At 52.9% G+C, this 13,301-nt stretch overlaps 1 protein-coding gene across 1 annotated transcript in view; it reads left to right on the forward strand.

Moving 5' to 3' along the window:
- The first annotated feature begins 614 nt into the window (after nucleotides 1–614).
- Nucleotides 615–13,301, forward strand: part of ZNF592 (zinc finger protein 592) — a 54,044-nt gene continuing 41,357 nt past the window's right edge. The window contains exon 1 of the mRNA XM_079764053.1: nucleotides 615–1,042. The gene's annotated coding sequence lies outside the window, so the exon portion shown is untranslated. The remainder of the gene's footprint in view (nucleotides 1,043–13,301) is intronic.

Consider the following 13,301-nt stretch of genomic DNA (forward strand, 5'->3'; position numbering starts at 1 on the left):
CTTTTCCCACCCCTCTCAGGCTCCATTCATCACCTTATCTCTTACTCTCTCCCCTCTCAGCTCCTCAACCTGAGAGCTCCTCCTCGAATGGAAACAAAACAAAACACCTGTCTCTATCCCTGTCGCTACCCCTGGAGCCACAGGCCTCCTTTTTCATTCTCCCTCCCTCTCGCCCCCAAACTCGGGGAGAGCATCACCCCGGGGACTGCCTGGCTGGCCTCGGCAGCTCGCCCTCCTGACCCCAGTGAGCGCTCCGCGCCCTCCCGCAAGCGGGCCTCTCCTCCCGGCCCCGCAAGCGGGCCTCTCCTCCCGGCCCCGCACCCCGACCCGCTGCCACCTCGGCGCCGCGCGAGCCAGGCGCGCCGGGTGCTTGGGGCGCCCCGCCCGTCCCCGCGCTGCCCTGCGACCGCCCCGCCGGTCACCCCGCGCGCGGTCCGCGCTCCCAGGACTCAGACCCGTCCCGGCGGCCCGGCCCTTGGTCCCCACGGCGGCCGGGCCGCGCCCCGCACCTCCAGGCCCGCGCGAGCCCCAAGTCCCGCGGGGACCCGCTTCCTGTCGGCGCCGTCCGGGCCCCGGAGGCGCGCCCGGCCCCCTAGTGGGCGACGCGGCCCCGGCGGAGGCCTCGGGCCTGCCCCGCGGCGCCTCACAGGACGAGGCCCAGGTCGCGGGGAGCCGGGCCGAGCGGCGCTCGCCGGGTCGGAGGAGGGGCCCTGGGCCGGGGTCCGGGGTCCGGGGTCCGGGGTGCAGCCCCGCTCGCCGCCGTGGGGCCCGCGCCGCGGGGAGGAGTCGGGCGGAGGCGGAGGCGGAGGCCGGGCCGGGCAGCCCCTCAGCCGCGCCGCGCTGGCCGGTGCCCAGGTCCGAGTCGCCTTCCGCCCGCGCCCCGCCCGCGGCCCCAGCCGGGTCCCGCCAGCCCGGCTCCCGCCCCCGCTCCGCCCCCGGAGCCGCGGCCCCGCCCGCCGCCGCCGTCGCCATGTTGGGGCTCCCGCAGCCGGCGCCGCGGACGCGCGCGGCCGAGCCCGGGGCCTGTCGCCGCCGCCGCCAGGTAAGCGCCCCCCCGCGGGCCGGGAGGGCCGGGGCCGGGGCCGGGGCCGCCGCCGGGGTGGCCCGAGCGCGGGCCGCGGGGAGCGGGGCCGGGGGAGCGCGCGCCCGCCCGCGGCCGGGCCCTGCAGCCTCGGACCCTGCGCGCCGCCCCGGGCGCCGCCGCCGCCGCTGCCCCGCCGCCGCCTGGCGGCCCGGCCTCCGCCTCCCACCCGCCCCCGCCGCCCGCCGCCCGCGGGACACGCTGCTGCCCTCCCCGCGCGGGACACGGGCCGCCCCGGCGACAGCCCCGCGGCCCCCGCCCGGGCGCCGCTAACGGGGCACTTTCCCCGCCGGGACGCCTGTCAGCCGCCGTCCCCGCCGCCCGAGGAGCTGGCGCCGTCGGGAGGCGGACTCTGCGCGCAGCGACCCTTTCGGGCGCCCCCCGCTCCCCCGCCGCCGCCGCCCGAGTTCTGACCCGGGAGGACTCCTCGCGGGCGGACAGGTCCTCCTGCCCGGAGCGGGGTCCTGGCTGGGGGTGGGGTGGGGGGGACCAGGCCCGTGGGTCCGGGTGGAAACGGTCCCTGCATCGGCCCTTCCTGCCAACCCGGGGGAGGCTCAATGTGACCCGCGGAGGACGGGAGCGTCCGCCGGACAGATGGCCTCCTGGCCGCGGGTCAGCGCGTGCGGGGGGGAGGGGTCCTGCGACCTGAGGTGCCGCCTGCCGCCGCGCACCCCGGGCCGTGGGAGCTGCCCAGGAATTTATTTTATTTTATTTTTTTTACTTTTTACTTTATTTTATTTTATTTTTTGGAGTAGGCCAGAGGTGGCATGAAAAGTCCTGGATTGCAATCATCCCAACAGGCCCATCCAGGGAAGCGTGTCTGGCGCCCCAGGACGCGCGTGGAATAGGACGGGCAGCAGGGGGAGTGGGACTTGGGGGGGGGGGCGGCAAGATGGTGCGTGGCCCGGGGCGGCCCGGCCCTCGCCTGCAGCCTGTGTTCACGCAGGGCCTGCCCCCGAGCATCTGCTGGTGCGTACCGTGAGCGCACAGTGTGGCTGAGCAGACAGGATGTGGACAGACAGATGCCTTGGCCCGGGAGGTGCTTGGCGGGATCGCAGGGGGTCTGTTTCCTCAAACTCTGCAGATCCACGACACAGTGAAAGAGGAAGTCCTGGTGCGTGAACGCACATTCGGACCATTTTCCCATTTTTTCCCCCCCAGTGGGTCGCGGCTTTGATTCATTCGATCAGTTTTTACTGAGCACTTACTATGTGCCAGGCACTGGCCCAGGTGTTGGGAATACCGTGGTCAACCAGAAAGGCGTGTTTGAGCTTTGGAGCTCATCGTAGGCTAGACCCTAGCGGGGGAAGGCCCCGATCAGCAACAAATAATCTTGAAATGACATCCAAACACGTATTTATTTATTCAGAAGCATGGGCCAGGCATTGTGTTAGATGCTGTGAAGAAAGCTAGCAAAAACATAACTACTGCCCCTGTGGAACTTTCATTTTCGTGGGGGTGGGGGGAGGAGAAGACAATAAAACGAGGTATGTAACGAAAGATAGAGCCTGTTAAAAAAGGGCCAAGTGCGAAGGAGAAAAAGAAGATAGGGAAAGAGGATACGAGATATCTGGTGGGGGTTGAATTTACTACATTCGCGTGGCCTGGGTAAGGCCTCCCAAGAAGGTGCCTTTTGAGTTAAGACTTGGAAGGGGGGTAAACCTAATCATTTCAAAATGCGACGTGTGCAAGGGAAAAAAAAAGAGGGAGTTGTGAGAAAGCAGGATGGGCCTTGATTTGAGTTGGGGGCTCAGGGAAGGAAGTGACGATTAAGGCTGAGCCCTGAAGGAGGGTTAGGAGTTAACCATGTGTGGAGCAGCTCGGAGCTTGGCCAGTTGAGGAAGTGAAAGAGGCCTGCGTGGCTGGAGGGGGAAAGGAGAGGGGAGATAAGTCTGTGGAGAGGTGGGTGGGATCACAGAGGGCCCTGGGGTCAGGCCTTGGTTAGGATGGCATCCCCAAGTGTTGTTAGGAACCTGTGAAGGGTTTTGAGTCTGTGACATAATGACATTTACATTTTAAAAGGTCTCTGGCATCCGTGTGGGGAATGTCCTTTGAGTTAAGCAGGTAAGGCAAGGCTGTCAGTGTGGAGTAGCCTAACTACTTGATGGCCTTGGAAAAGTCTCAATCAAGCCCTAACCGGTGTGGCTCAGTGGATAGAGCGGCGGCCTGCGGACTGAAGGGTCCCGGGTTCGATTCCGGTCAAGGGCATGTACCTTGGTTTCGGGCACATCCCCAGTTAGGGGGTGTGCAGAAGGCAGCTGATCGATGTTTCTTACTCTCTATCCCTCTCCCTTCCTGTCTGTAAAAATAAATAAAATACTTTAAAAAAAAGCCTCAATCAAGCAACAGGAAGGGGTTGTCCTGCCCCTTGGCAGGTAGAAGCCCAGAGGGGACAGAAAACAAGCCCAGTGGGAGAAGACCACTTATCTAAAGCCACCTTCGTAACACAATCTGCTTTCAAACCCCGGTCTGCCTGATTCCAGAGCCAGTGCATCTTGCTTCTACAGCTTGCTAACAGAATCATCTTGAGCTTTGTAACCTCTCTGTGCCTCAGTTTCCTGTTTGGGAAAGCCTCAAGCTTCCCCAGGTTACCTAAAAATAAAAAGGAGCTATCTCATGAGGTTGTCATGCGGATCACATTAACTAATCCATGTAAACATTGTAATGAATAGCTCAAATATTAGTTGCTACTATTATTTAAACATTTATTTTTTATTTTTGGTATAGCAAAGGTGGAGATTTATTGAAGAACAAGTACAGACTCCCATGTGGGGAGGGAGAAAGAGTCCCCTTATTTAAACATTTTAAACATCCATGCTGCCTACCAGCATATTTTGGTCATTTTGGATGACATTAAATATGTAGATAATTAAATTCTGGAATTTTGTGAGACCCCCTGTTCTCTCCCTTTTTTTCTAAATAACTTAATGCCATGTTCCATGTGATCAATCATTCAACATTGATCTCCCATTTCATTCGTGACACTGTGCTAGGATTTATGGATACAAAGTGACTTCCATCCCTGAAGCTCAGGGGACGTCAGATATTTTAAAAGATGAGCTACAATGTATTTAGTAAGTTCTCTAATGCAGCTGTAATTAGAGACTTGTTGGGAGTAGTAAGAACTAAAGATGGGGGGCTTCAGGGAGGAGGTGACTTTTGAACTGGGCTTCGGAAGAAGAATAGGAATTTTACAGGCAATATTAGGCAAAGGACATTCTAGGTAGAGGGAACCATGTGTGAAAACATGGAATCATGAGAGGCTTGGTTTGGCAATGAGGTTGGAAAGCTGAGTTGGAGCTGTAAAAGGCAGGTCAAGAAGTTTGGATTTTAGCCCTAGCCGGTTTGGCTCAGTGTACAGAGCCTCAGCCTGTGGACTGAAGGGTCCCGGGTTCAATTCCGGTCAAGGGCACATGCCTGGTTTTCGGGCTTGGTCCCCAGTGGGGGGCCTGCAGGAGGCAGCCGATCAATGATTCTCTCTCATCATTGATGTTTCTATCTCTCCCTCTCCCTTCCTCTCTGAAATCAATAAACATATAAAAATAAATAAATAAAGTTGATTGAATTTCCTTTAAAAAAAGTTTGGATTTTATTCTGTAAACCATGGGGAGCTATCAGGGAATCTTAGATACATCAGATACTTACAGTGATGGGTGCTGCAGTTACAGAGCAGAGACAGATGTCATACTGAAGGTGGCTTTATATGGCGGGATCACCATGCTTCAGGGTCTGGTTCTCACTTTTGTAGACCCCAAAATCAGTTTTTGTAGGGTGCTCAGAGCTGATTGGGTCCCAGGAGACTGACTTACTAATCAAACTTGGAAGAGACTGATGCATGGACTCAGGGTATTAACTGGCCATGAGAAATGAAACTGCAGAATGACAGATGTTTTTGTCCTCTGGCCATTGCCTCCCTGCCCCCACCCGTTTCAGACCAGGGCTGGGACATGCTAACACACTCTTGCTCTTCAATTCCTGTTTGTTTTTCTCAGGCTCCATGAAAACTAACCCTTTCTGTTAACATAATTTTTTCTCAAGCTCTGCATACTGTAGTCCACAATGATTATTAGTTGGTAGAATGAATGAGTCCATATCAGTTGGGTAGGATCCTGTGTTTGTGGCACTTCAGGAACAGGAGGAATAACTTTTTTTTAGAATTAAAACGGGAAAAAGGGGTTTCCTCGAATTGGGTTCCTGTAGGAGGTTTGCATTTATTTATTTATTGAATTTATTGGGGTGACATTGATTAATAAAATTATATAGGTTTCAGCATGCAGTTCTATAATACATCATCTTTATATTGTATTGTGTTCATCATCCCAAGTGAGGTTTGCCAATTTCTAAGGGGCATGGGTGATTTTGTGGCTAGGGGCATGGGGCTGTGGACAGATACATTGGAAGTTGTTCTGGAAACAGAGTTCTTTGAACTTGAGGGTTGTTGTTGTTGTTGTGTGTGTGTGTGTGTGTGTGTGTGTGTGTGTATGTGTTTTTTTAATCCTTACCTGAGGATATTTTTTCCCAACTTTTAGAGAGTGGAAGGAAGGGAGGGGGAGAGAGAGAAAAAAAAAACATGATGGGAGAGACACATTGATTGGTTGCCTCGGGGATCTAACCTGAAACCCAGGTACATGCCCTTGTCTGGGAACTGAAGCCATGACCTTTTGGTGCGTGGGCCGATGCCCTAACTGCTGAGCTACTCCAGCTAGGGCAGTGTTTCCATACACGTTGGAGACAAAGGAAAGTAGCAGTTCCTGTGTCCTGTTCATCCTGGCGGCAGGGAGCTTTCCTATTGGATTGCAGTTTTCATGAGGTTTGAGCCTCTTACACTTTGCTTCTGAGACACTGGGTAGAATGGTGGACCCTCTAGAGTTTTCAGTCTATTTTTCTACAGTGAAAAATGAAAGCCAAATTGACCAACCGAGATTGTGGATTAATTTTCTTTTAAAATGTAAAAATTTCGGAATATTCATGCCGAATTGCAGATAGGTATACAAAGGAAATAAAACTAACTAGACCCGGAGCTACTGTCAACATTTGAATATTTAGTGTTTGTATTAGACCTTTATCTTCGGCTCTATCTTTATGTGTAAGTTTGTTTTCAAGTTTATCTTTTCCTACAGAAGAATAGGAACATCCTGAAGAGGAGAGAGTTCTGAGTGTTGACGTCTGTGAGCTGGAGCAATTGCGTGCACCCCAAATCTGTTTCCATTTGTGGACATCTGGGCCAGTGTTCTCCCCTTCACTCTCTGGGCGCGTAGGGTGTGATACCCATTAGCTAATGACTTTTGAGAAATGTTTTCAGGGGATCAGAGTGTCGCTTCAGCCAACCATTCACTTTTATTTGACAGTGGGAAGTGTGTGTGTGTGTGTGTGTGTGTGTGTGTAAGTGACATAGCTGATCCTTTTTATGACTCAAAGGAAAGTTAATGAACACCTTCCAAGTTTGGTATCACCACAGAGTCATTTCTCAAACCTGTTAGCACCGTGGGCCGTCCTCACTCACTGTGTGACTTTCGGTAAATCCTTTGCCTTCTCCAGTTCAGGTTCTGAAGGTGTTGTAACGAGAGGTGATGGCGGCCGCCTTCCTCGCATTAACACACTGTAGGAGTTGAAAAAGGATAATGAAGTCTATATGTGTGACTGGTTGTGGAAAGACTGCTACATTGTTGAGTGAAAAAGTAATCTGTTGACTCCTCGTAGTCTGCTGACTAGTAGTTGAGTGAACAGATGAACTCCTGGCCTCCAGTCAGTATGTGTGTGGGGCAGGGGCCCTATAGGACATTGTAATTTCTGCTTGTGAGAGCCTCAGGGACATTGGAGCCCCTGAACATTTTCCGAGTAGCCCAGAGGTGGCATTAAGGGTCTCCTGCAAAAATAAAGCCACAGACACCACCCCAGCTGGTGTGGTTCAGTGGATAGAGCGTCGGTCTGCGTGCGGACTGAGGGGTCCCAGGTTCCATCCTGGTCAAGGGCACATCCTCGGGTTGTGAGCTCGATCCCCAGCAGGGGGCGTGCAGGAGGCAGCCAGTCATTGATTCTCTTTCATCATTGATGTTTCTATCTCTCCCTCTCCCTTTCTGAAATCAATAAAAATATACTTAACCTTTTGCACTCGGATGTCGAGATTAAAATTACTCTTTGAATGTATCAATAATTTGAAATATAAAAAAATCCAAATAAATAAGTTTGTATGAAAAGAAACTCCAGTTTTTTATTCTACTGCCGCGCTTTGTAAAATCTGGGGTACTTAAAAAATTAAATCCCAAGTAGAATAAAGGAATTGAGAAAAAAGCAAGCGAGTGCAAAGGGTTAAAAAAAAATCACAGACCCCCCCACCCCAGGTTTAACTCCTAATAGCTCACTTCCTCTCTGCAGAACAGAGTTCACTGTGAGATTCCTTACCTCTGAATAGTGGGATGGGGGTGGTTTTTACTTTTTTCTCCCCCCCCATCATGATTTAAAATATATATATATTTTATTGATTTTTTACAGAGAAGAAGGGAGAGGGATAAAGAGTTAGAAACATCGATCAGCTGCCTCTTGCACACCCCCTACTGGGGATGTGCCCGCACCGAGGTACATGCCCTTGACCGGAATCGAACCTGGGACCCTTCAGTCTGCAGGTCGACACTCTATCCACTGAGCCAAACCAGTTAGGGCCATCATATGATTTTTTCTATAGGCTTATGTGTCTTTACATAAGCAAACAAATAATAGGTAAATCTCTTTTCATTTTAGAGACAAACATTGGATGCCCTAAAGCAAAAACTCAAGCTGTGCAGAACTGTGTCCCTATAGAAGACAGTGCTGTTGCAGCTGGCCACCCCAACCTGGTTACATTTCAAAGACGATGTTAGAGATGCGATGTTAGGGATGCGGCAGACACAGCCCTTCCGGGCAGGTGAGCGAGGCCAGGACCTCCTGCTGCGCTAGGCCCTGAGCTCATCTGGGAGGAGCTGGGGAGGAGAGTCTGACTCGGCTTCTTTTTCTTTTTTCCGTTCAGCAGTTGAACGGTTAAAGTCATCATCTGAATGGTTTGGCTCCCAGCTTCATTTGTTGGTTTTTTTCTGTAAGAGTGCTTTTAAAGAAATCACTCCTTTTGGACGTGGTCCTGGGCCTTCTCCGTTAGACCACAGGGCTCCATCTGCCCGTGGACGCGGAAGATGCCGGAGGTCTTGGTGTTACACCCTGGGGACCACCGGACTCTACAGAGATGGGGTTCTTGTGTGTAAACCTCACTGGGATTTCTCCCTTTCGGAGGTTCAGCCTTTCTTAGGGCTGAGGCGGGAGGACCTTTCTCCCTTGTATCCACCCAGTGTTTGGGCATAGGCGCATTTTACCGCATTGCTCTTGGCAATGGAGCGGAATGTAGACCAGCGGAGTGACTCTTGCTCCGCTTTTACTGCCCAGGTTTGCTGCTGTTGACAGCATTCTGCCTCTTTCTGCCAATTCAGTTCCTGAAGCCGAAGTTGTTCCTTTATCGGGCTGAAGAGCAGAGAGGGACGAGGGGCGGGGTTTGGGGGGTTGGGTTGGAGGGAGGGGCGTGAAGGTAGGTGTCGATTGTCATGCAAGCCTCTCGGGGCTGTGCCAGGGCCTGCAGCACATCTGACTTGAGGCCGCGCTTTGGCATTTTCAGGGAAGGGAGTCCAGGGGTGGGCAGCGAGCAGCTGTTCGGATTCTTCTGGGGTTTGGCCCAGCCCAGGCTCTGGTCTGCGTGGGCAAGGGCCACCCTCTGCCTTTGCCTCCTTAGACAGACTCCAGACCCGACCTGAACTGGCTGAGGTGGTAAAAACCGCCGTACTCTCTGAGACTTTAGTAAGGCGGTACACCCTCAGGCACTTAAAAATATTAGATGTGTGATTAATGCTACTGTTAGTTTTTATTTTTATTTTTTTGTTAATCCTCACCTGAGGATATTTTTCCATTGATTTTTAGGGAGAGTGGAAGAGAAAGGGAAAGACATAGAGAAACATTGATGTGAGAGAAACACATCAATTGGTTGCCTCCTGCATGAACCCTGACCAGGGCCCAGGCTGGGGAGGAGCCTGCAACCAAGATACATACCCCTGACTGGAATCGAACCCGGGACCCTTTGGTCCGCAGGCTGATACTCTAGCCACTGAGCCAAACCGGCTAGGGTGGTACTGTTATTTATTTATTTTATATATTTTTTTATTGATTTCAGAGAGGAAGGGAGAGGGAGAGAGAGATAGAAACATCAATGATGAGAGAGAATCATTGATTGGCTGCCTCCTGCACGCCCCACACTGGGGATCGAGCCCGCAACCCAGGCATGTGCCCTGACCGAGAATCGAACCGTGACCTGGTTCATAGGTTGACATTCAACCACAGAGCTACGCCAGCCGGGCAGGGTACTGTTATTTTTAATTAGAACGTTTCCTTGTATTGAAGATTCTGTGGAGCCTTGTAGGAGCTGGGCCGTCACTGACTGATCAGTCACCCACAGTGGCTTATGAAAGGTGGGCCTGGGCCTCCCCTCCCCCAGAGCGACCTGTGGAACGTAAAAGGATCCTGTGAGATGAACTTTGCCCTCAAGGGGTTCCCCCACAGAAAGCCGTTACAGAACACTTTGCTTCCAGACCAGAAGTGTCTTAAGGGGGCTTTTCTTCCTGAGCGTGGTGGTTCCTTTCCCACAGGTCACCCCTGAGATGGCTGGGGTTACCTCTGGGGAACATTCTATGGCGCTCACAATGGATCGAGTGGCCATTTGGGAGGAGGGAGGTGGTGGCAAGGATGTCATCTCATCTTTCTTTTGTTTTTTAATCACTCGAGGATATTTTTCCATTGATTTTTAGAGAGAGGGAAAGACAGAGAGAAATATCGATGTGAACCACATCGATTGGTTGCCTCCTGCAGGAGTCAGAACAGGGTCTGGACTGGGGAGGAGCCTCAACTGAGGTACGTGCCCTTGACTGGAATCGGACCTGGGACGCTTCAGTCCGCAGGTGGACACTCTATCCACTGAGCCAACCCGGCTAGGGCTCGTCTTTCCTTGTCTCCCTTTGATACTGTTCCTCTGAGCACCAGTACTTTAGAGGAAGGTATAGATGCTTGTCCGCAAATAAGGAATCCTAGGGCCTAGCATGCCACCATTGGAGCTCCATTCCTCTGTGGCTTTTGCATTTCCACTTTAAAATATTTACCTCTGGGAGAGGTCAGACTCTTAGCAGTTCATCACCAAACAATAGCTATAATTATCAGGAATTAATTAAGTCAACAGAGAGAAAGACAGGGGAGCCCAGTCAGCCTCCTAGGGGCAGATTGCCCGAAGGGACAACTCCCGAAAGAGAACAAGAGAAGCTCCCAGGCACGACAGCTGTTGCTGGGGGGGTGCTGAGCCCACCTCCTTGCTGACTGTAGGGCCACCCTGGGGTCCTGCTGGCGGAACATAGGGACTGGTACAGGGGGCTCTGAGGCAGAGGGGGAATTTGAACTGAGTCTTAGAGGGTTGGGGAGGTTGTTTTTATATGCTCAGTTTAAGAATTTTTGGAGCATTCAGAAAGAAAACAAGCCCTAGCTGGTTTGGCTCCGTGGGTAGAGCATCGGCCTGTGGACCAAAGGGTCCCTGGTTCGATTTCGGTCAAGGTCTGGGTCAAGGGCATGTACCATGGTTGCAGGTTCCTCCCTGGCCCGGAGCCCTGGTCAGGGTGTGTGCAGAAAGCAATGTGTTTCTCTCACCTGGATGTTTCTCTCTTTTCTTCTCCCACTCTAAAAAAGACCCTCGGGTGAGGATTAACCAAAAAGAAGAAGAAGAAGAAAACCCGTCACAATTTTATACCTTATGATAGACAGCAAAAGGGGAGTGGCCTAGTCCTAGATTCCCAAGTTCTCAAGAGCCTATCCAGAGAGTTGGAGCTCACACCTGGGGAAACTCGTAGGTTTGTGAGCAGAGAGAGCGACGTCATGAAAATGGTGTTTGGGGAGGATTGCTCTTAGGATGACCTTGGGGAGGTGGTAGGGAAAGCGGTAGCGAGGACAGGGCCGTGGAGTGGGACATGTGACATCAGTGAGACGTGGTTGAGGCGGGATGCTCTCCGGCCTCTGTGTGGCCGCCTTGACGAAGGTTTCCAGTACCGTCTGTGGCTTTGGGCGGGGTGTCCGCGGGAGAAAGGGAGGGAAGGGTCCTCAGGTTCGTGGGTCTGGTGATGAGCTGGGTCAGACTGGGACCCAGGCTGGATGGAGCCTGTCTGTTCCCTGGTCTGTGCGAGCGTCGCTGTCAGTGTGCTCAGAGCTTGCCCCTGAGCCGGCACACATACAGGGCGGCCCCTGGAACCCATGTTCCATCATCACCTTTCAACCTCATTTTCTGTCTCCAAAGTTTTATCTGTTTCTCGGAACCAATGGTCTCTGATTCACAAACCCATTTGGATGGGAAATGCTTATTTCTAAATGGTTTCTGTTTCATTAGGCTTCTAGCCTGGTTTTAAAAAGGCTTTTGCCTGATGAGATTAGTGGAGAAGTGAGTTTGACATAATCTGCTTCTTATGATCTTCTGGTATAAGTTATGTTTTGAGATTGGCGGCTCTGATGTATTCATTTCTAGAATAAATATTTGAGTGCCCATTACGTGCCAGGCTCTATTTCAGGCATGGGAATGTAACAGGGAACAAAATAAAGAAGAACCTTACCTTCATGGAGCTCCTATTCTGGTGTGTGTGGGCTCATAGACAATAAATAAAATATAAAGTCTGAGAGATGGTGCAAAGTATTTTGGAGAAAAACAAAGCAGGGATGGAGGACCGGGAGGCTCGGTGGGAGGGGAAGGCAGAGAAGGCGCGCCGATAAAAACACCTTTGAGCAGAGATAGGAGGGCGGTGAGCGCGAGCCAGGCCGTTATCTGAGGGAGGAGCCATCCACGTGGAGAGAAAAGCAAGAGAGCTAGTCCTTGAGGCCAGAGAATGCTCCAGAGTTTATGGAACAGCCCGGAAATCAGTGGCTGGGGCCCAGCGAGGAGGGGGAAGGCCGGGAGAGGAGGCCGGCGATCCCACGTGGCTTGTAAGTCCCAGTGGGGCCCTGAGTGTGCGTGAGACGGGAGCCTGCGGGGCTGTGCAGAGCACAGTGGCCTCCGCCTCGTTCGGGAGGGTTGCCCTGGCTACTGGTGACGGAAGCAGGGGGGCTTAGCTCTCCGCGAAGAGCGGGCATCGGAGTCGGATCTGGGAGCCTCTCCCAGGCCGGCTGCTTGGCCGCCCAGGACTCACTCAGTGCCCTCGTTCTCTAACCACCCAGGGACTGTCACGGCTTCGGACCCCTGGGCCCACTGCACTCCCAGGTGGGCCCACGAGCCTGCATCGTGAAGCTTTTATGGGGGGCTTTGGAGGCCGGTGGTCCCTGGTCTAAAGACAGTTGTTCTCTATCCCAGACAGCATCAGCCACCTGGGTGCCCCCCCCCACCCCTAAAAATTCTGATTTAATTGGTCTAAGGTGGGGTTAGGCATTAGTATTGCTCCCTAGATGTGCATCCAAGGCTAGAGTCACTCGTTGGAGTGTTACATAAGCCTTATGCCTGGTCTTTGATGGAGAGATTTCAATGGGTAACTGTGAGGAGGAGACCTCGGCCTCTCTGAGAAGGCGAGGGGAGGCCCGTCCCCTTGGCCGGCATAACAGGAGTCTTTCACAGTAATGAGAACTCTTTTCAGTGGATGTACTTTATCTCATTTGAGTACCTCACATCTCTGGGCCTTCATTTCCTTTTTTAATATATTCTTATTGATTTCAGAGAGGAAGGGAGAGGGAGAGAGAGGTAGAAACATCGGTGATGAGAGAAACACCGATCGGCTGCCTCCCGCACCCCCCCCCCCACTGGGGACTGAGCCCGCAACCCAGGCACGTGCCCTTGCCCAGAATTGAACCCCTCAAGTCCGCAGGCCGATGCTCTATCCACTGAGCCAAACTGGCTAGGGCTGGGCCTTCATTTTCTTGCTGCAGAGTCAGTGACTTAAATCGAATGGTTTCCCCGGGTCTCTGGCTCTGACAGTTCTTAATCTTTCTGGTCCTAGAAGGACTTCTCATCTAGAACACTGTTTTCTAACCTTGGTCTTCCAGTACCCTCGGGCGTGTCATAGTTATGGCAACGGCTCTGGTGACTGTCTCAGGACCAAATTGGAGGAAAACGTGTGCCGCCTAGAACAGCACCTTGGGAAGGCGAGGGTGTCGGGAATCTGACATGTGAAACCCAACCCCCTGGTTCAGAATCCTGCGT

This window comes from Cnephaeus nilssonii, assembly GCF_951640355.1.
Source record: "Cnephaeus nilssonii genome assembly, chromosome: 24".
Classification (NCBI taxonomy): domain Eukaryota; kingdom Metazoa; phylum Chordata; class Mammalia; order Chiroptera; family Vespertilionidae; genus Cnephaeus; species Cnephaeus nilssonii.